This window comes from Rhinatrema bivittatum, chromosome 13 (genome assembly GCF_901001135.1).
Source record: "Rhinatrema bivittatum chromosome 13, aRhiBiv1.1, whole genome shotgun sequence".
In the NCBI taxonomy this organism is placed as follows: domain Eukaryota; kingdom Metazoa; phylum Chordata; class Amphibia; order Gymnophiona; family Rhinatrematidae; genus Rhinatrema; species Rhinatrema bivittatum.
This window is the reverse complement of record NC_042627.1, coordinates 49,831,484-49,851,844: the sequence shown is the minus strand read 5'-3', so window position 1 is coordinate 49,851,844 and position 20,361 is coordinate 49,831,484. Positions and strand designations below refer to the sequence as shown.

Here is a 20,361-nt window from a genome sequence, read left to right as displayed (position 1 = left end):
AAAGTTCATTGTGCCAGATCTCAGCTCTGCTTCCAATTGTACTTACAGCTCAAAGGAGGAGGAGGAGGAAACTGCTGGGTCAGAAAAAAAAAAAAAAAGGGCACAGGAAGAGTAAAAGACAAATGAAATTTCTCAGTGAGCCCCAGCTCTATCCTCCCTGCACAAATATTTAAAAAGTGCTCTCCACCCTTCACACAGAATTCTCGAAATACAGGAACTAGAACATCCTAGGATTTTCCTCTTCATACTTTCAGCAAGATCAATAAGAAGTTTCCTTCCCTCAAGATTTTTTTTTTTTTTTTTTTAACACATTGGCATGCGACTGGTTTCTTTCACCCCACCCTGTGCAACAGAAATCAGTAAATCCAGCCGCCGGGACTCAGTGCAGTGCCTCGACCTCTCCCCACCAATCCGGCACCTTCCTACTCAGCTCATAACAAAAGACCACGGGGGATTCCAGAGAACAGAAAGTTACCAGAAAGCAGAGAAGCAAGGCCGTGCAAGTACTGTGGGCAGTTCTGGTCGCCCCCATCTCAAAGAGACAGCGGACATAGAAAAGTAGAGAGGAAGACGACAAAAATGATAGAAGGGGATGGAAAAGCTGCCTTGTGGAGAAAGGCTAAACAGATTAGGGCTTGGGAAAGAGAGGACGGAGGAGATCCCATGGAGATTTATACAATCATGAGTGGGGTGGAACAGGTAAATAGGGAACAGTTATTTACCCTTTCAAATGACGCTTAGACTTGTGGACATGCCATGAAACTAGCAAAGGCAGATTTATCCCAAGTCGCAGGACATATTTTTTCACTCGGCGCTCAGCCAGGCTATGGAATCCGTGGCCAGAGGAAAAGTCCCTAAAACAGTATTAGCCAGGAAGAGTTGGGAAAGCCAGCTCGTATCCCTGGGAACGAGAAACAAGAAATAAACGATTAGGGACCTGCTGGGCACTTGTGACCCAGACTGACAACAGTCAGACAGGATGCTGGGCTAAACGGACTTTGGTCTGACCCGGCATGGCACTTAAATTTGTGCTGCATATTACATGCGTAGGAAACTCCTGGGGGAATTCTGCACAGAATTTGGAGACGTGCGGCGAGCGGAGCCAATTCCACTTGCGGCCGAGGCACAGGGAATACGAAAGAGGCCCAAGAGACACACTTGTAGATGATGATTTCGACATGGCACTTGTGCTGAATGTCGGGAGGGTATGTGTGCAGACTGACAGCACACGGGAGGGGCGTCTGCGTATGCAATTTGGAGTCCATGTGCCTGAGGAACTGTATGTTTGAGGGAGGTTTTATGAGGGTGCGTGCTTGTGCATGAGAGAGAAGATAGGTAAAGGGGTGTGTGTGAGAGAGGAAGCCTATGTGCAGGGGTATGTGAGTGTGCAAGTGATAGAGCCTCTGCGAGGGCATGTGAGTAAGAGAAAGATGGAGCCTGTGTGAGGTAGTGCCTGCGCAAGAGATAGAGGGAGCCTGTCTAAAGGGGGAGGTGTGCGCGTGTGTGTCAGAGTGGACAGAGCGAGCCTGTGCACTGGGCTGTATGAGAGAAGGGTTGAGCCTGTAGAACAGCGGTTCTCAACCTATGGGTCGCGACCCCGGCAGGGGTCGAACGCCCAAAACGCAGGGGTCGCGCGCTCCCGGTCTCTCCCGCTGCCGTTGCCGCCGGGCTGTCAGCACGTTCAAGCCCAGCGGGAACGGCAGCGGCGCTAGAAGAAGCCCTGCACCCGTGGCTGGGCCTTTTCTTCTTCCTGCGCCTGCCCCTCCCGTGACCCGGAACAGGAAGTGAATCGTGGTGCGCGGGAAGGAGAGAGAGCTGCGCCGCGCGAAAAAGTAGCAGCGGCGGCTGCAGCATCGGCCCCCGAGCAGTTGAAGCAGCCGGTAATGGAGAAAGGAGAGAGCAGCACGAGCCTCCCGCGGCCGATGGGATTCTTCTTTCTTGGCCAGTGGAGGCTGCTGCAGCTCCCATTTGTGCTCGGGGGAGAAGAGGAAGTGAGTGAGAGAAAGAGAGAGAAGCAGCCAGCCAGCCTGTGTGTGATTGACTGGTCAGAGAGCTGATGTGTGTGTGTATGTGAGAGACAATGAAAGTGATTGCTCAGGGAGATGACTGATGTGTATGTGAGAGTGTGAGACATCAGTCAGGGAGGTGACTGATGTGTGTGTGTGAGAGAGAGAAAAAGCATGGAAGGGAGAAGTCTGGGTATGTGAGAAAGCATGGGCGTAAGAAGCCTGGTGTTGTGGGGGTGAAAGAAAGCATGGGAGTGAGAAACCAGGGTGAGTGTGCATGCATGAGAGAGAGAGACTGCTTGGTAAGGTGATGGTGTGTGTGAGAGAAAAAGACTGGTGTGTGTGTGTGAATGAGAGAAAATGTGATTCAGGGAATGAGAAGCCTGTGCACGTGGAGAGTGAGCATGGAAATGAGAGAGACTGGTGTGTGTGTAACAGAGAGAAAGTGATTATGGGAATGAGAAGCCTGTGCATGTGGAGAGAACAAGCATGGGAGTGAGAGACTGGTGAGTGAGTGAGTGTGTGTGTGTGAGAGAGAGAGACAGAGAAAGTGATTATGAGAGTGAGAAGCCCATATATGTAAGTAGAACACGGGAGTGGGAAGCCTGTGTGTGTGTGTGTGTGTGTATGGCATGAGAGAAACTGTTCAGGAAGGTGACTGGTGTGTGTGTGTGTGAGAAAGTGATTATGAGAGTGAGAAGCCCGTATATGTAAGTAGAACACGGGAGTGGGAAGCCTGTGTGTGTGTGTGTGTATGGCATGAGAGAAACTGTTCAGGAAGGTGACTGGTGTGTGTGTGCCAAAGACTGTTTGGGAGATGATTGGTGTGTGAGAGACAGAAACTGGTCATGGGGGCATGACTGGTATGGTGTGTGTGTGTGAGAGACATGGGCACTAAGGAAGAGGACCATAAGTATAGAGCTTAGCTTCTACTGCTGCTTCTGGTGAGTGCCATGGCCTGCAGGGAAGGGGAGTAGGAGAGCTGCTGGAGGGGGTAAGTAAAGGTGGCTTTTTAAGTTTATTTTTCTTGACTGCCATTTTAATTGTGTGATGTCTGCTTTTTTGAAATATTTTATTGGTGTTTGGAGAATGTTTAATAGTTTTTATGCGTTTTTAATTGTTGGATGTTCATAGCTGTTTTGAAACATTTATTCTGCTTATTAGTATAGTTTTACAATTATTTCTGTGTGGGGATCTATAGCTGCTTGCTAGTTCTGTTTTCCTAATAAGAGGTGTATTGGTTTTTAGGACCTGATTTAATATTTGTAGTGTTTGCCTTTTCATAGATAGGGTTGCTCCTGTTTGAGTGTATTCCATAATACAGGTGTAACTGTGTGCGGATTAGTTTATGTGCATTACTACAGATCCTGGGAGTATGTTAGGTCGGTTCTGTGTCTGTTACCGAGATGAGATATTTTGCTAGCATGTAAGCGTTTGTATCGGTCTTATTTGTTGTGTTTTCTCAGAGGACATGCATTGGTGGTAAACTGCTGTCTTTTCATAAGTAGGGCTATTGAGCCTGGAAATAGAAGGAGTTTGAGTTGCTATTACTGAGATGTCATTAGAACCAGAATATCTTTTTTGTAGGGTGAGTTGTATGGGGAATGTCATAATTCTGCTTTACATCCATTATTGTGGGTCAGGGGGGTTCCTGTGGATACAAACTGTACTTTTACATCTAGCCCCGTGACGATCATGGGTCAGTGTGCCATGCATGTGAGAACCTATGGTGAGTTGAGTTACATTCACATTATAAATGTCATAATTAAATGATAAGTGTGCACTAAAATCCAACCCCATCCATAACCCCGCCCCCATATGACCAAAGCCCCGCCCTCACCCCACCCTCACGAGGCGAGGGCGGGGCGAGGGGTCACCGCAACATGAGGAACTGTATTGCGGGGTCACGGCATTAGAAAGGTTGAGAACCACTGCTGTAGAGCAAGGGGAGGGATAGTGGAGGGTGGAACAGTTACAGCCCGAGAGGGCAGAGTGAAAGTGCACTTCTAGGGGAATTCTGCTGAAAATGTTTTAAACTCTGCATCTTTGAGTAATAAAATTGTCTGTATTACATTTTAAGTTACTCAAAGCCTGATGTATATTGTGTTATTTTGACCAATATAAAGTATGCAGAATTTTAAATTTTTGTGCCCAGAATTCCCCCAGGAGAAATGTGCTAAGCATTTGCCTATTTTGTGGCCGTACGTAGTAAGTAAATATTTTATATTTGTAATCTACAATACAGGCCAGCCTTCACTAAACAGAGTAGCGAGCCTTAATAGCAAAAGAGACAGAGGTATAGAACACACAGGCTCAAAGTGCACATAGTGTGCGTCTCTGCCAACAGCCTGGTTATTCTTGTTAAAGTACATCTTACTCATGTAACCTTCTGCACGGCCCATGCCGGTCACCAGATCTGCACTGCTCATTCATTTCACTCACCCGTTTAAAGCTGGCCAGCCCCTCCCAGCTGACTCCCTGCCTCACATTAAGGGTGGGGTGCATACTTACTCTTCTTAAGTTCTGTGGCAGGTCTCAGAACACCCACTCTCTCCCCTTCAAGCCACGAATCTGGGTTTGACAGAGGACACCGACAGCTCCCTAAGAAGAATCTCATTCACCAAAGCAAGCTGAGGTTTACAGTAAGAAGTCTGCTGGTCACTGGCCATCATTTAATCTGACACGTGTTTCACTGTCAAAAGGCCACTTAATTATTCCGTTTCTTTCAAACAACTGTCAAAAAGTCTACATCACTTCCATGGCATAATCTATGCAATCATTTTAAATCAAGATTATCCTATGTTTTAATTACAATTTTGTCTGTTTTAGCCCAATGTACAGGGGACTGGGAAGGTGCTGCTACAAGCAAGATGAGACAGCATAATCTGTTAGAAAGGACTGGATATGACAGAACGAGACCGCGGGAAGAACCTTCACTCTGAGGGCAGGAGAGGTCTTTAGTAGATACACAGAAGGATCAGGATCCTTGCTGGGTCCCCTTCATATTGCAAAAATACCCCATAGCAAGCAGACACTCAACACCAGCCCTGTTACATGAAAAGGAAACAGTCTGAGCGATCTGCTTGTTATTTCTAGGGACTGGCAGAATGAACCGGAGCACAAGGACAGCAACACACGGACAACCTGCAGTGTTCTGCAGCCTTGCATGCACAATTTGCTAAAGACCAGCCAGTCCAAAGCTCAAGACACATCAGCCTTCAGTAGCAAGAGACACCGATCAGACACATATTGGTGAAGGAGACATCAGTCCTCTCATTATACATTACAGCTATACGCTTAACTCTTCATTAGGCTTCTGAAAGGAGGTCATTCTTTTTTAGCAGATTGGGATTTGTTTCTGTGTTTGTTTAAACTTATTTTAGATAGAGCATTTATTTAAAAAAAATGATTAAGCAACTCACCTCCGCTATGGTACAAGTAGGGAGTCAACAATCTGCCGCAGTGCTCTAATCTAAGGTGGCTCTTTCCAGCCAGAACGCTTGGCAGGCTCCACCTGGTTAGCACACAGCCCAGCGAGCAGCCTATGTGTCACCTGCCTGCATTTGCACCGCCTCTCTGTCTGGATACAGAGAAAGGTGTGCCTCAGGTTGACAGCTTAAAAAAAAACAAAACAGCAGGGACCGATAGGAGGGGAAGGCAGGGACACTGCTGGGCCAAGGCCACGCCTCACAGCAGCCTCCCCAACTTGAAGAACAGCACTCCTCGTCAGCACCTGTCTCACTGTAACACACAGCTTCAGACAGGCAAGGTCTCATCATCATGGCATTTGCTGCCTTTCGTCAGCCTTCTTCCCAGACTTTCATTTACAGGCATTCCTCTTAGACTATTCTATTTTTACAGAAATAATTAAAAAAAATAGTTTTGTAAGCTGCAGTTCAACTTCAGAGAGAGAAAAAAAAAGTGAAACAGTATTTTTCTATGATTTTCTCTTTAAGCGCACCAAGATCTCTTCCCTTCCTGGTATCTCTCTAATTCCCACATGGTCCTCTCCAAGAAATACAGTGGGGTGGGGGTGGGGGTCAGAAGTCAGCCAGAACAACAGTTTTCTTGGTGGGGGTTCCCAGCAGTTACCTTTTCGTTCACAGGTTGCCTCCTCAAGGAGTTGCTTAATGCTGTTATATTTCCATGATGGGTCTCCAGCGTTTTAAAATTCCATGAAATATTTTTCAAAATACCCTACCCATAGACAAAGGGCTGACTTAAAGCCACATGGCAATCTCACTGGCTAGATTTTAGCTGACCAGGGTGAAGTGTGCCGCTGCAACCTAGCTAGTTGGGTGGGAGCTGAAAGCTGGCCCGAATCTGGCTGGCTGGATTTAGGTGTCTGCTGCAGAAATCAGCAGGGGCAGGAAAGTCCTCTCTCTGACCTAAAATGCCTCCAGAACCTGCCCACTTCTAGAGTGGCTGAATCTACCTAATACCCCACAGGCAGGGCCTGAAAACTGGCCACAGAGTACTAACGCAAGCCCTGGCTCTCTCTAAAATGATTTCTGAATGTGTTAATAATGAAGTCACAATTACAGTACATTCATTCATGCTGGGCTTTTCCTCCCATACTAAAGACACAAGGCCCTATATTTCAGCCATGGTGCAAACGGTCTCTGGAGAGAACACGCTTGACATTTAAACCAAAAACCAAAAAAGTGTGCAGAAAAACTTCTAGCCTTTGATCCGGGTAACTATAGACCAGTGAGCCTGACTTCAGTGCCAGGAAAAAATAGTGGAACTATTCTCAAGATCAAAATCGTAGAGCATATAGAAAGACATGGTTTAATGGAACACAATCAACATGGATTTACGCAAGGGAAGTCTTGCCTAACAAATCTTCATTTTTTTGAAGGGGTTAATAAACATGTGGATAAAGGTGAACCGGTAGCTGTAGTGTATTTGAATTTTCAGAAGACATTTGACAAAGTCCCTCATGAGAGGCTTCTAAGAAAACTAAAAAGTCATGGGATAGGAGGCGATGTCCTTTCGTGGATTACAAACTGGTTAAAAGACAGGAAACAGAGTAGGATTAAATGGTCAATTTTCTTATTTTATTTATTTATTTAAAGACTTTTTTATACCGAAGACCATGTACAAGTACATATCGCTTCGGTTTACAGCGAACCAACAGTTGGAAATTACAGCAAACAATATGAACATAATTTAACACAATTGTACAAGAATAGAATTAGAATTGAACAAGCATAACGAGGGGGGAATAGCGAAAACGGTAAACATGATAATCAGAACAATGAATACATGGTAAAGGAATACGGGGAACTTCGAGCAGTTACACATGTCTGAACCTAAGTTCTATAATGTAGGGTCAGGTAAGGAACTCTAAGTAAATGCTCTAGAGAAGAGCCAGGTCTTCAGTTTTTTTTTGAACGTCCGCAGGCAGGGTTCTGTGCGGAGTTCCGAGGGAAGATTGTTCCATTGTAAGGGTCCAGCAATTGAGAAAGCTCGTTTCTTGAGAGCTGACTTGGCGGGGGGAACATAAAGGGTACCTAGGTATGTTGTTCTAATTGGTCTAGAGGCTGAGTGATGTTGAAGAGGGCAGGATAGTTCGAGGGAGGTTAGAGAGTGAATAGATTTGTGGATCATGGTTAGCACTTTATACTGAATTCTGAATTTGATAGGGAGCCAATGTAGATACATAAGGACAGGGGTGATGTGATCTCCTCTACTGGTATTGGTTAAGATTCTTGCTGCCGAATTCTGTAGCATTTGAAGAGGTTTGGTGGTGATAGCTGGGAGGCCGATTAGAAGGGAATTGCAGTAATCTATTTTTGAAAATAAGATGGCTTGGAGAACTGTTCGGAAGTCCTGCATGTGAAGGAGGGGTTTCAGATTTTTTAGAATCAGTAATTTATGGAAGCATTCCTTTGTTGTGTTGTTGACGAATCTTTTTAAATTCAGCCGATTGCCTATAGTTACTCCCAAATCTCTAACATTTGTGGTAGTAGATATTTGGAGGGGAGAGAGGTTGTGGAGCGTCTGAGCATGTTTGTTGTCCTCTTGATTGATGAGTAGTAGTTCCGTTTTCGATGTGTTGAGAACTAGATTAAGGTTAGTAAGGAGGGCGGTTATAGACTGTAGGCAACTGTTCCAAAAAGTGAGCGTTTTAGCGATAGATTCTTTGACAGGTATCAGGATCTGAACATCATCTGCATAAATGAAATGAATAACCTTTAGCTTTGTGAGAAGCTGACAGAGCGGAAGGAGGTAGATGTTGAATAAAGTGGGGGATAGAGAAGATCCTTGGGGGACTCCGAATGTGGCATTGACGGAATGTGGCATCTTAGTGGAAAAGGGTAAAACAGTGGAGTGTCTCAGGGATCTGTACTTGGACCGGTGCTTTTCAATATATATATAAATGATCTGGAAAGGAATACAATGAGTGAGGTTATCAAATTTGCGGATGATACAAAATTATTCAGAGTAGTTAAATCACAAGCGGATTGTGATACATTACAGGAGGACCCTGCAAGACTGGAAGAGTGGGCATCCAAATGGCAGCTGAAATTTAATGTGGACAAGTGCAAGGTGTTGCATATAGGGAAAAATAACCCTTGCTGTAGTTGCATGATGTTAGGTTCCATATTAGGAACTACCACCCAGGAAAAAGATCTAGGCATCATAGTGGATAATACTTTAAAATCGTCAGCTCAGTGTGCTGCAGCAGTCAAAAAAGCAAACAATGTTAGGAATTATTAGGAAGGGAATGGTTAATAAAACAGAAAATGTCATAATGCCTCTATATCGCTCCATGGTGAGACTGCACCTTGAATACTGTGTACAATTCTGATCACCGCATCTCAAAAAAGATATAGTTGCGATGGAGAAGGTACAGAGAAGGGCAACCAAAATGTTAAAGGGGATGGAACAGCTCCCCTATGAGGAAAGGCTGAAGAGGTTAGGGCTATTCAGCCTGGAGAAGAGATGGCTGATGGGGGATATGATAGAGGTCTTTAAGATCATGAGAGGTCTTGAACGAGTAGATGTGAATCATTTATTTACACTTTCGAATAATAGAAGGACTAGGGGACATTCCATTAAGTTAGCAAGTAACACATTTAAGATTAATCTGAGAAAATTCTTTTTCACTCAATGCACAATAAAGCTCTAGAATTTGTTGCCAGAGAATGTGGTTAGTGCAGTTAGTGTAGCTGGGTTCAAAAAAGGTTTGGATAAGTTCTTGGAGGAGAAGTCCATTAACTGCTATTAATCAAGTTTACTTAGGGAATAGCCACTGCTATTAATTGCATCAGTAGCATGGGATCTTCTTAGTGTTTGGGTAATTGCCAGGTTCGGCCTCTGTTGGAAACAGGATGCTGGGCTTGATGGACCCTTGGTCTGACCCAGCATGGCAATTTCTTATGTTCTTATGTCACTCAATATCCAAGGCAGGTGATAAAACAGGCCTTGAGTGTGGAGGCTAGCTGGGTGCACCGTGGCTGCAGCCAGGTTAGGTTTAGCTTGGGTGGGAGGAATGGAGCCAGCCAGGAGGGGCCTGCCTCTCTTTCTAAGCTGTTTCACTGGAGGAAGAGGAGAGCCACTGCTCACTGAGCAGCCTAAAGCAGCACCTGCTTCCTGAGCAGTGGCCACCATGCTGGCTCCTCATTTCCAGACTAGATCTGGTAGAAGAAGGGAGATGCTTTCCCCTAACACACCCTTACGCCTTCACCTAATCAAAACCAAGCGATTTTACTTTTTCACTTCTGTTTTGTTCATGGATTCATTTGTCATGAAAGCTAGTTCAGGCAGATTTTTTTTTTAAACCATGCTGGAGAGATCAAGCAGTCTCATATAGCTCATTTGTATGTCATTAAAGCGTGAAGAACTGAAGCAGGCTCTCCAACCTTTTTTTTTTTTTTAATCAGAAGAAAACAACAATTCCCATATTAAAGTAGCAGAAAATTCCAGATCGGGGCACACAAAAACACAACAACCTGGACAGAGATAACACACACGCATGGGCTGCAGGCTGACATGGCTCACTTATCAGCTAGAGAAAGCGGGGTATCCTTCAGGCAAATCAAGCTTGTGCAACTGAAAGCTGAGAGATATCCTCAGGGCAACGGATGGGGGTGCAGCTAAGGGCAACAGAGGGAGATGGCCACCCCAAGGAGGTCAAACTTGTGCAGTTGACAGCTGGGGGATACTCTGAAGAGTTAAGCAAGCAGGGACAACAGAGTGGACTGGCCGCTCCTTATCTGCCATTATCTACTCTTATTTCAGTCTCTGCTTGCAGGCTGTAGAAAACACCTCTGAAGGTCTCAAGCAACCCGCAGGTGCAGCAGTCCTGCTGTATACTTTCCTTGTACTAAAAACTCCGAACTTCACATCTGCACCAAAAAACAAGACTAACTATAAAGTAATTACAAAAACTGCACAGTATAGTCTGCCACGCAGAGAGCACAATCCACGGAGAGCCAAACACTTAAGCACTTGCCTACATAACAGCGAAGTGACAGGTAATTAATTCATAGAACAAGCCATCATGTGATTCGTCAATGACTCCGGCACATTGCAGCAACTGCTCAGGAAGATCCCTGCACAGATGGCTGTTATGGAAATCAACTTCCTACCCTCCAACCTGCCTTTTATACCGTCAGCCCTCTCTATAGCAATCGGGATGGAAGGCAGTGAATTGGCTGAGATAATTTTTAATTTTTATATACCGAGGTTCTTGTATGAAATACAAATCACTCCGGTTTACATAAAATAGTGAAACGCCCAAAAAAAAAAAAGGGGGAGCTTTACATAGAACAATTGAACATAGTACAGTTACAAGAAACATTTGAACCCAGTATCATAGTACAGTTGTACAATTACAAAAAACAATTGAGCACAGTATAATTAATAGGGGAACAAGGGAACAGGTCAACATGAATGACTACGGAATATATAGTATGTGAGTACAAAAACTTGAATAAATCAACTCTGAGCTGAAATCTGTTATAGGCATTAGTCTATAATATAATATAATATAATATAATGGAGGACAAGCACTGATTTAACAAATACCATACAAGCAATATTTTGGAGGCTGTGCCTTCAGTCTGTTATAGACAGGGCTCATTATAATAAAGGAGCCGTGCTGCCTCTGCAACCTTTTATGTTAGGGACAGGAAGCTCCTGACTTACTCTTCCTGCTTTTTTAAAAGATCCCTGATAGCGGTTGAGAAGTTTAATGTCTTTCCTGCCCACACCTATCACTGCTGCCTCTCCACCCCACATGAATAAATAAATATATAAATATTTTCCCTGAGGTTCTGTCAAGCTGTGCATGCCAGTGCCAGAATATCACCTGTACACGCAAAGTTAATTACCCAGGGGGTGGAAACTCTCTCTCTAAATACTTAGGAGGTCAACCAACATTTTTAGGAGCCAAAATAAAAAGTATAGCTATTTAAAAATGTTAAAGTGTTGTGCTTTTTTTCCTGCTTTGTCTGTCAAGGATTTTTTTTTTTTGTTCATTTTGTTTCAACTTTTTGCCCCCCTGCCTCTCCCCCCCCCCCTCCCTTCATGTCTATCTCATCAGTGGCCAGCCCAAGGCAGCTGCTCTCCCCATCCATCCATCTTCAGTAGCCGTGCTCCTTTCTTGCCCGACAGCGGCAGTCACTTCTTCTCCGCCTGGGCCTGGTTTCTCTCCTGTGCATTTCAGCTTCTCTCTGGTACTAAGTAAATATACAATTGTAGATACAAAGAAGCAGGTGGAGGCATCATGAGCAAATGCATACATAGCGATTTAATGCACGGATTCCTACTTAGTTACCTTAACTAACCTACAAGGGGATAATTAGTCATTTTCCGAGCTGGGGATGCAAGTTAACAACACAGGTGATCAAAAAGTGTAGCTAAGGTCAAGCCAAGGGCTTTTTTGCTGCTGCGCACAATAGCAAACCGCATCCCGATTGTGAGATAAGCAGAGGTATATAAATTCCCTCCCCCACATTCAGGCACACTGCTACTACGGGAAATAGGATCAAGATGTTTTAGAATAGGTTTCATTTTACAGCAAAATGTCATGTGCAGACATTTCCAGTTGTCTTATTGCCAGTTACCCATACCTGAGGCAGAGGTGTGGGCCATGAGGATGCCAGCATGGAAATGGGGTCAGCAGCGACACTGTGTGAAGTGGAAAGTTTATGGACGGGCTACGGGAAGGTCTACGAGAAAATTCAGTTTCTTGGCTACTTATAGGGTTGAATAACCGCCCAAGGGGGGGGATGGGAAATAGATCTATGCCAATCATGGGTTTAGCCACTGGCCTATGCCATCATTCCCAGAAAAGCTGGGAGAAGTTTCAATAACTGAATTGTTATGATATCGAGGTGTTTGGTGGATTCTCAGGGGCAACAGTGATGGTATCTCCTAAGGGGAGAAGCCCCGTAGGGAACTGAAGCACCAGGCTAGACTCAGATGCACAAACACAGAATATATTGGAGAAATTACTTACCTGATAATTTTGTTTTCCTTAGTGTAGGACAGATGGACTCAGGACCAATGGGTATAGTGTACTCCTGATAGCAGTTGGAGACGGATCAGATTTCAATCTGACATCAGCCCTAGTATATATACCCCTGCAGGAAGTGCAGCTCTTCAGTATTCTCCTCGAAAAGCATTGTGGATATATGTATGACTGAATAATTTGAATAACTTGATTAACTTTATAACTTGGATAACTTGATTAATTTAAACCGGTTGAATTGGCTATAGCTGGAGACTGCCAGTGCCCTCAACCGGGAAATGTGAACACCCGGTAGGATGGGTGTCCTAGATGAAGGAAAGCATGGCTTACCCTTCAATCATTCGCTCCGGGGATGTCCCCCGAGAATTCCATGAGTAACGGCAGCCGTGGGTGGGATGCTGAGTCCATCTGTCTACACTAAGGAAAACGAAATTATAAGGTAAGTAATTTCTCCATTTCCTAGCGTGTAGCAGATGGACTCAGGACCAATGGGATGTATAAAAGCTACTCCCGAACCGGGTGGGAGGCTGCCCGTGACCCACTTAGTACTGCCCTTGCAAATACTGTGTCCTCCCGAGCCTGAACATCCAGGCAGTAAAACCTGGAGAAGGTGTGGATGGAGGACCTTGTCACCGCCCCTGCAGATCTTGGCGGGTGACAGCATCTTGGTTTCCACCCAGGACACTGCCTAGGCTCTAGTATAATGGGCCTTGACTTGTAAAGGCGGTGGCTTGCCTGCTTCTACGTAGGCCGCCTTGATGACTTCTTTGATCCAGCAGGCTATGGTTGCTCACGAGGCCGCTTCCCCTTGCTTCTTCCCACTGTGAAGAACGAATAGATGGTCCATCTTTTTGTACGGATTCAAACCTTTCCAGGAACTGGACTAGGAGCCTGCCGACATTGAGATGGCGTAGACTTCGAGCCTCTTCCGAATTCTTATGTTCATTTGGCGATGGTAGCGAGATGGTTTGGTTGAGATGGAAGTGAGACACCACTTTGGGGAGGAATGACTGAACTGTGCATAACTGGATAGTTCCCGGGGTGAGTCTGAGGAACGGCTCTCGGCAGGACAGTGCTTGTAGCTCGGATATACAACGGGCCAAACAGACTGCCAGCAGGAAGGCTGTCTTCAATGTTAATAGTCGAAGAGACAGGCCGCAGAGAGGCCTGAAGGAGGTTCCTGGTAGGAAATCTAGGACCACGTTGAAGTTCCAAAGAGGCACCGGCCACTTTAGGGGTGGTCAGATCTGCTAGACTCCTTTCAGGAAGCAGGAGACATCCGGGTGAGAGGCTATGCTGCCACTCTCGCACTTGGTTCCGTAGCATGATAATGCAGCCACCTTACCTTGATGGAGTTGAGAGGCAATCCCTTCTGTAGGCCGTTCTGCAGGAATTCCAAAATCACAGGAATTTTGACTGAGCATGGTATGATGTTGCGGTCCTCGCACCAGGCTTCGAATACTCTGCAAATCCTTATGTATGTTAGGGATGTGGAGAACTTGCGTGCTTGGAGTAGGGTGTCAATTACTGCCCCCGAGTATCCGCTCTTCCTCAGGCGAGTCCTCTCAATGGCCAGTCCGTAAGAGAGAATTGAGCTGGATCCTCGTGGAGGATCGGTCCCTGTTGGAGCAGGTCTCTGTGTGGAGGTAGCGGGAGGGGGCTCCCTGTCAGCAGTCTTCACATGTCTGCATACCACGGTCTTCTTGGCCAGTCTGGGGCCACTAGAAGTACTGGTCCCCTGTGGTGTTCTATCTTGTGGATGATTGTGCCCAATAGGGGCCATGGCGGAAGGCGTATAACAGTCTCCTGTGGCCAGGTCTGTACCAGGGTATCGATTCCCTGGGACTGGGGTTCCCGCCTGCGGCTGAAGAAACTGGGCACTTGGGCGTTAAACTGGTTTGCCAGGAGGTCCATGGTTGGTGTTCCCCAACGGTTTACTATCAGTTGGAATGCTGTGGTTGACAGCCTCCATTCTCCTGGGTCTAGACTTTCTTTGCTGAGGTAATCCGCAGCGACGTTGTCTTTCCCGGCGATGTGGATGGCCGAGATCTCTTTAAGATTTGCTTCCGCCCATGACATTAGGGGGTCTATTTCTAGAGACACCTGTTGGCTTCTGGTTCCTCCCTGACGGTTGATGTAGGCCACTGTTGTGACGTTGTCCGACATTACTCTGACCGCTTTGTCTCGGAGTCTGTGACCGAACTATAGGCAGGGTAGTCTGACTGCCTGGGCCTCTAGACGTTTGATGTTCCATCCCGACTCTTCTTTGTTCCATTGCCCTTGGGCGGTTAGCCCCTGGCAGTGTGCTCCCCATCCTCGTAGGCTGGCATCTGTGGTGAGCAGGATCCAGGTTGGTGAGAATAGTCTCGTTCCCTGGCTCAGATGGCCATCTTGTAGCCACCATTGTAGTTAGGCTCGAACTCTATCCGGGAGCCAAAGACGTACGGTGTAGTTCTGGTACAGTGGATTCCATCGTGATAGTAGTGAGTGTTGTAGGGGTCTCATGTGAGCATGTGCCCATGGCACTACTTCCAGTGTGGATGCCATAAGGCCGAGGAATTGTAGGTAGTCCCATGCTGTGGGGCGAAGTTCGCTCAACAGGGTTCGTAACTGGGTCATTAGTTTTGATCTCCTTGTCGGTGTCAGGATGACCATGTCTTGTTTGGTGTCAAACCGGACTCCCAAGTATTCTAGAGATTGGGAGGGCTGCAGGCAGCTCTTGTTTGTGTTGACCACCCACCCGAGGCTCTCCAGTAGAGTTTTGACTCTGTTGGTTGCCTGGTGGCTTTCCTCTGGGGATTTCGCCCTGATCAGCCAATCGTCTAGATAAGGATGCACGCGGATTCCTTCCTTCCTCAGTGTTGCTGCCACCACCACTATGATTCTTGGTGAACGTTCGGGGTGCTGGGGCTAACCCGAAAAATAGTGCCCGGAACTGGTAGTGACGGTCCAGGATCGAGAAGCATAGAAAACACTGATGCTCTTGATGGATCGGAATGTGTAGGTAGGCTTCCAACAGATCCAGGGATGTAAGGAACTCTTCCGGTTGTATCGCCCTTATTACTGAGTGTAGGGTTTCCATGCAGAAGCGAGGAATCTTCAGGTGACTGTTGACCGCCTTGAGGTCCAGGATGGGTCTGAATGTTCCTTCTTTCTTGGGGACGATAAAATAAATACTGGACATTATTCCATCTATTTGTTGTGGAGGCACCGGTGTTATAGCCTCTAAGGCTAGCAATCTGGTCAGTGTAGCTTCCACTGCCATCATCTTGGAAGGGTCGTGGCAGGGGGATTCCACAAACTTGTCCGGAGGGAGGTGGTGGAAATCCAGGTAATATCCCTCTCGAATAATGGATAGGACCCACTTGTCCTAAGTTATCTCAACCCATCTTTGGTAGAATAGGGCAAGTCTGCCCCCTATGGCTTCTTCCTTTGGACGGGTCAGCTGATTTTCATTGTGGGGTGCGGCTGGGGCCTGGGCCCGAGCTGGCTTCCCTTTTGTTGTGGTTGTTCCGAAAGGACTGGCTTCGGTCTGCAGGGCGGGCCGTTTGATATGTGCTTCTATATGGGTTGAAGCGCTGTGATCCTCTGTCCCTGGAGGTTCGGGGGAAGGATCGCTGGTTTCTCTTATTCCTGTCCTCCGATAGCCATGGCAGTGGGGACTCGCCCCATTTGTTGGCTAGTTTCTCTAGTTCGCTTCCGAACAGGAGTGTTCCCTTGAAAGGCATCCTTGTGAGTCTCATTTTGGAGGATGCGTCGGCCGACCAGTTTTGGAGCCAGAGTTATCTTCTGGCTGCACGGCGGATGACACTCCTAGCTGTGGTGCGCACCAGATCAGAAGCGGCGTCTATGAGGAATGATACTGCTGGTTCCAGGTCCTCCCCAGGAGTGTTGTTCTTGGTCTGTGATAAGCAGGCACGTGTCACCATGGCACAGCAGGCCGCGATCTGTAAAGATATAGCGGAGACATCAAAGGACTATTTGAGGATGGATTCCAGACGACTGTCTTGGGCATCCTTGAGTGCTGCTCCTCCCTCCACCAGGATAGTAGTGCGCTTCGAGACAGCGCAGACCATGGCATCCACTTTTGGACATGCCAGGAGATCTTTGGCGGCTGGGTCCAGAGGGTACATGGCTGCCAGAGCACGCCCCCCTTTGAACGTAGTTTCCGGGGCATCCCATTCCAGGTCAATTAGTTGCTGGACGGCTTGTAATAGTGGGAAATGACGGGAGGTCTGATGGAGTCCCTCTAGTAGGGGGTTTGTCTTAGGTTCCCCTGAGGCACTTGTGCCCGGGATAGCAAGCTCTTTTAAGCTGTGTGACCAGGTCTGGAAGCTCGTCCTTGGTGAAGAAGCATCTCATGGTTTGGTGGGGCTCTGTCCCCAGAGGGAGTTTCCCTTCCTCCAGGGGTTCTGAATCCTCAGAGTTGTCCGTGTCCCCGAAGGTGGGGCTTCTGGGCGGTGGGATCGCTTCCCTGGGCATAGAGGGTCCCGGGATGTTGAGGTCCTCCGGTGGAGCTTGTGGCCGTATTATAGGAGGGCCTGGTTGCATGTGGACGAAGGTATGCAGACCTTTGAAGAATTCCACCCAAGAGATAGATGCTGGGTCTAGACTAAGGGGCGCCGTGTCCCTGGGGAGCCCCATTTGAGGGGGGGTCCCACTGTGCAATGCTAGGACCAGCGTACTGTTTGAGAGGCTGGAACCCGGTACCGGCTGGCGAGGGCCATGAGTTGGATCCCCTAGGGCCTCTTCGCACTGTATACACAGGGCCGTGGTCTCCTCATGCTGAGAGCCCTGAGAGCCTTGAGTTTCTTTTCCGGTGGTGTCATGGCTTGTGCACATAAAGCACAGTTGTGCGCTCCGGTGTGTCGAAGTTGTGCGCGCAGGATTGGTGCGCGCTCAGGGAGATGTGCGCACAGGTTGAAGTTATGCGCCCGGCACAGTAAGCTCATGGCTATGCGCGTCGCTGGTGCGCATGGTACTTGGGCGCACAATGTTGTGCGCACAAGGTATTTGTGCGCACGGCTTGCCTCCGTGCGCATGGATCGGAACAGCAGATAAGGCGGCAAACAGAGCAAAATGATGACGGCGACCATGCAGACAATATGGCGACCACCTTGGAGGGTCTCCATGTGGGAGGACCCTCGCATCTGTCCGGGGTCTAGCCCTGCTAGGGCAAATCAACCCGGTAGCACTGGTCCCGGCTGGCGACCTGTGCAGCTCCTCGAGCTTCGGAGACCGAAGACTTTTAAATTGATTTCTACCTTACCTTGTCTCGGCGTTTCCCAGTCTCATTCCGGGCGGTCTCTGGCTGCGGGGGGAGAGGGAAAATACCTTCACCGCCACGCTCGAAGTTGCACCCGCTGCCTCTCAGCCTCACCCAATGTCGGGGGCTAGGTCCCCGCCGAGGGTTGGCTGCCGGACTGAGGCTTACCTCAGAGGGATCGCGGAAATCACATCGGGAATTCTCAACTGGGGGAAGGACCCAATGGATGTCACCGCAGGAGAGCGGGGCTCATCTGTAGAGGTAAGATTTCTTATTTTGGTTTTCTTTGGTAAAATTATTCTAACGCTGTGCGAGCGTGCATAGAGACCCTAACTGCTATGGAGAGGGAAAATACTGAAGAGCTGCACTTCCTGCAGGGGAATATGTACTAGGGCTGATGTCAGAATGAAATCTGATCTGTCTCCAACTGCTATCAGGAGTACACTATACCCATTGGTCCTGAGTCCATCTGCTACATGCTAGGAAACTTATTATACAGCTAGTGTGGTCCACCAGAGGCGTCAGTAGATAGCAACAATCTGTGATCCTTGGCGTAGGAGACCCGTCCCACAATGGTGGTGTAAGGCCCTGATGCAGTTGTCCAGTAAGGCACTGTAGGAGAGACAGACTGGCAGATGTTATAACACTCCCTGATAGCTGAGTTGATAGAGTTCCCAATGAGCAGTAGAGAGAGGATAGGTATTAATAGTCTGTATTCCTCGGCAGAGGAGACCCATTCCACAATGGTGGTGTAGGGCCCGATGCAGATGAGCAGCGAGGAGCTGTAGATGGACAGACTGGGGTAAGTTGTACTCACTCTCTGTAGCTGATAGGTAGTGTACCAGCAGGTTGAAGAATTGATAGCAGGCACCAGGATAGACACACAGGCCCTCGAGGAGCGAGTACCTGTATTTAGGATAGGCACCTGTAAATTAGCAAAGGGCCCCCAAGCAGCGGGTACCCAGGTTAGTAGAACCTCGGAGGGTGAAGGTGGCTTCCAGCAGAGTAGAAGCGGCAGAGCAGCTTCAGACCGGAGCGAATCCAATCTGTTGCTAACGCGGCGAGAGTCAGCAAATGGGCAACCTTTTGAATACGGAAGCAGTGACATCACTCGAGGGGGACGACCCCGAGGATCGCGCCAACACTGCTACAAGACATGAGGCATGCGTGCGACCTAGGAGGCCTCAGGTCAACACGGCGGGATGCCGCACCAGAGCCGCTCTGGGGAAGCCGGAGGGTACGGCAAGGAGATGCTACGGATGCCATTCTCCTGAGGTTGGTGGAGAAGGCTGAGACAGAGGTGAGGCATGTCGGGCGGTGAGGCATGTCGGGCGAAGTCAATCAGACAAATCTGATTGACTTTTTTGACTCGGTAACCAAGGAATTGGATCGAGGAAGAGCGCTCGATGTCATCTACTTGGATTTCAGCAAAGCTTTTGATACGGTTCCGCTGAGGAGACTGGTGAATAAAACGAGAAGCTTAGGAGTGAGTGCCGAGGTGGTGACCTGGATTGCAAACTGGTTGACGGACAGAAGACAATGTGTGATGGTAAATGGAACTTTCTCTGAAGAGAGAGCGGTTTTAAGTGGTGTACCGCAAGGATCGGTGTTGGGACCGGTCCTGTTCAATATCTTTGTGAGCGACATTGCGGACGGGATAGAAGGCAAGGTTTGTCTTTTTGCGGATGACACTAAGATCTGCAACAGAGTGGACACGCCGGAAGGAGTGGAGAGAATGAGACGGGATTTAAGGAAACTGGAAGAGTGGTCGAAGATATAGCAGCTGAGATTCAATGCCAAGAAGTACAAAGTCATGTATATGGGGAGTGGAAATCCGAATGAACTGTATTCGATGGGGGGGGAAAGGCTGATGTGCACGGAGCAGGAGAGGGACCTTGGGGTGATAGTGTCTAATGATATGAAGTCTGCGAAACAATGCGACAAGTCGATAGCAAAAGCCAGAAGAATGCTGGGCTGCATAGAGAGAGGAATATCGAGTAAGAAAAGGGAAGTGATTATCCCCTTGTACAGGTCCTTGGTGAGGCCTCACCTGGAGTACTGTGTTCAGTTCTGGAGACCTTATCTACAAAGAGACAAAGACAAGATGGAAGCGGTACAGAGAAGGGCGACCAGGAAGGTGGAGGGTCTTCATCGGATGACATACAAGGAGAGATTTAAGAATCTAAATATTTATTTATTTATTTAAAAGTTTTTATATACCGGAATTTAGCAGGCTGCCTTCATTCCGGTTTACAGATATAACAACTTAATACATTTGGGAGCAACTGACAATAAACAGGAAAACAACTGATATCAAACGAATTAAAAGATAATAAATAAGAGACATCAAATAAGATAAAATCAACATCAAAATGCAACTTGGATAACTTATATCAACTATTTTAAGTGATGAGGAGAAGGGCATGGAGTATAGTCCGGATTATGATATAGCGTAAGGCGGCGAGTATTGGATCTAGATGAATCTATGAAAAAATGATTATTATGAGCTTGAGAGAAGGTGTATAGAATTGACGTGATGGTACATTAATGGTTTAAAACGAGCTCTATGATGATATTCTTAATATTGCGGTTATAAAATTGAC

General features: G+C 47.3%; 1 protein-coding gene across 13 annotated transcripts in view; it reads right to left on the bottom strand.

Annotated features, from left to right (window-relative positions):
* Positions 1-20,361, bottom strand: part of RAB27A (RAB27A, member RAS oncogene family) — a 189,653-nt gene that overhangs the window by 31,941 nt on the left and 137,351 nt on the right. The window contains exon 1 of one of the 13 annotated variants that reach the window (XM_029575054.1): positions 5,429-5,563. The exons of the other annotated variants lie outside the window; for them this stretch is intronic. The gene's annotated coding sequence lies outside the window, so the exon portion shown is untranslated. Of the gene's footprint in view, positions 1-5,428; positions 5,564-20,361 lie in introns of those variants that run through there. 13 annotated transcript variants of the gene reach the window in all.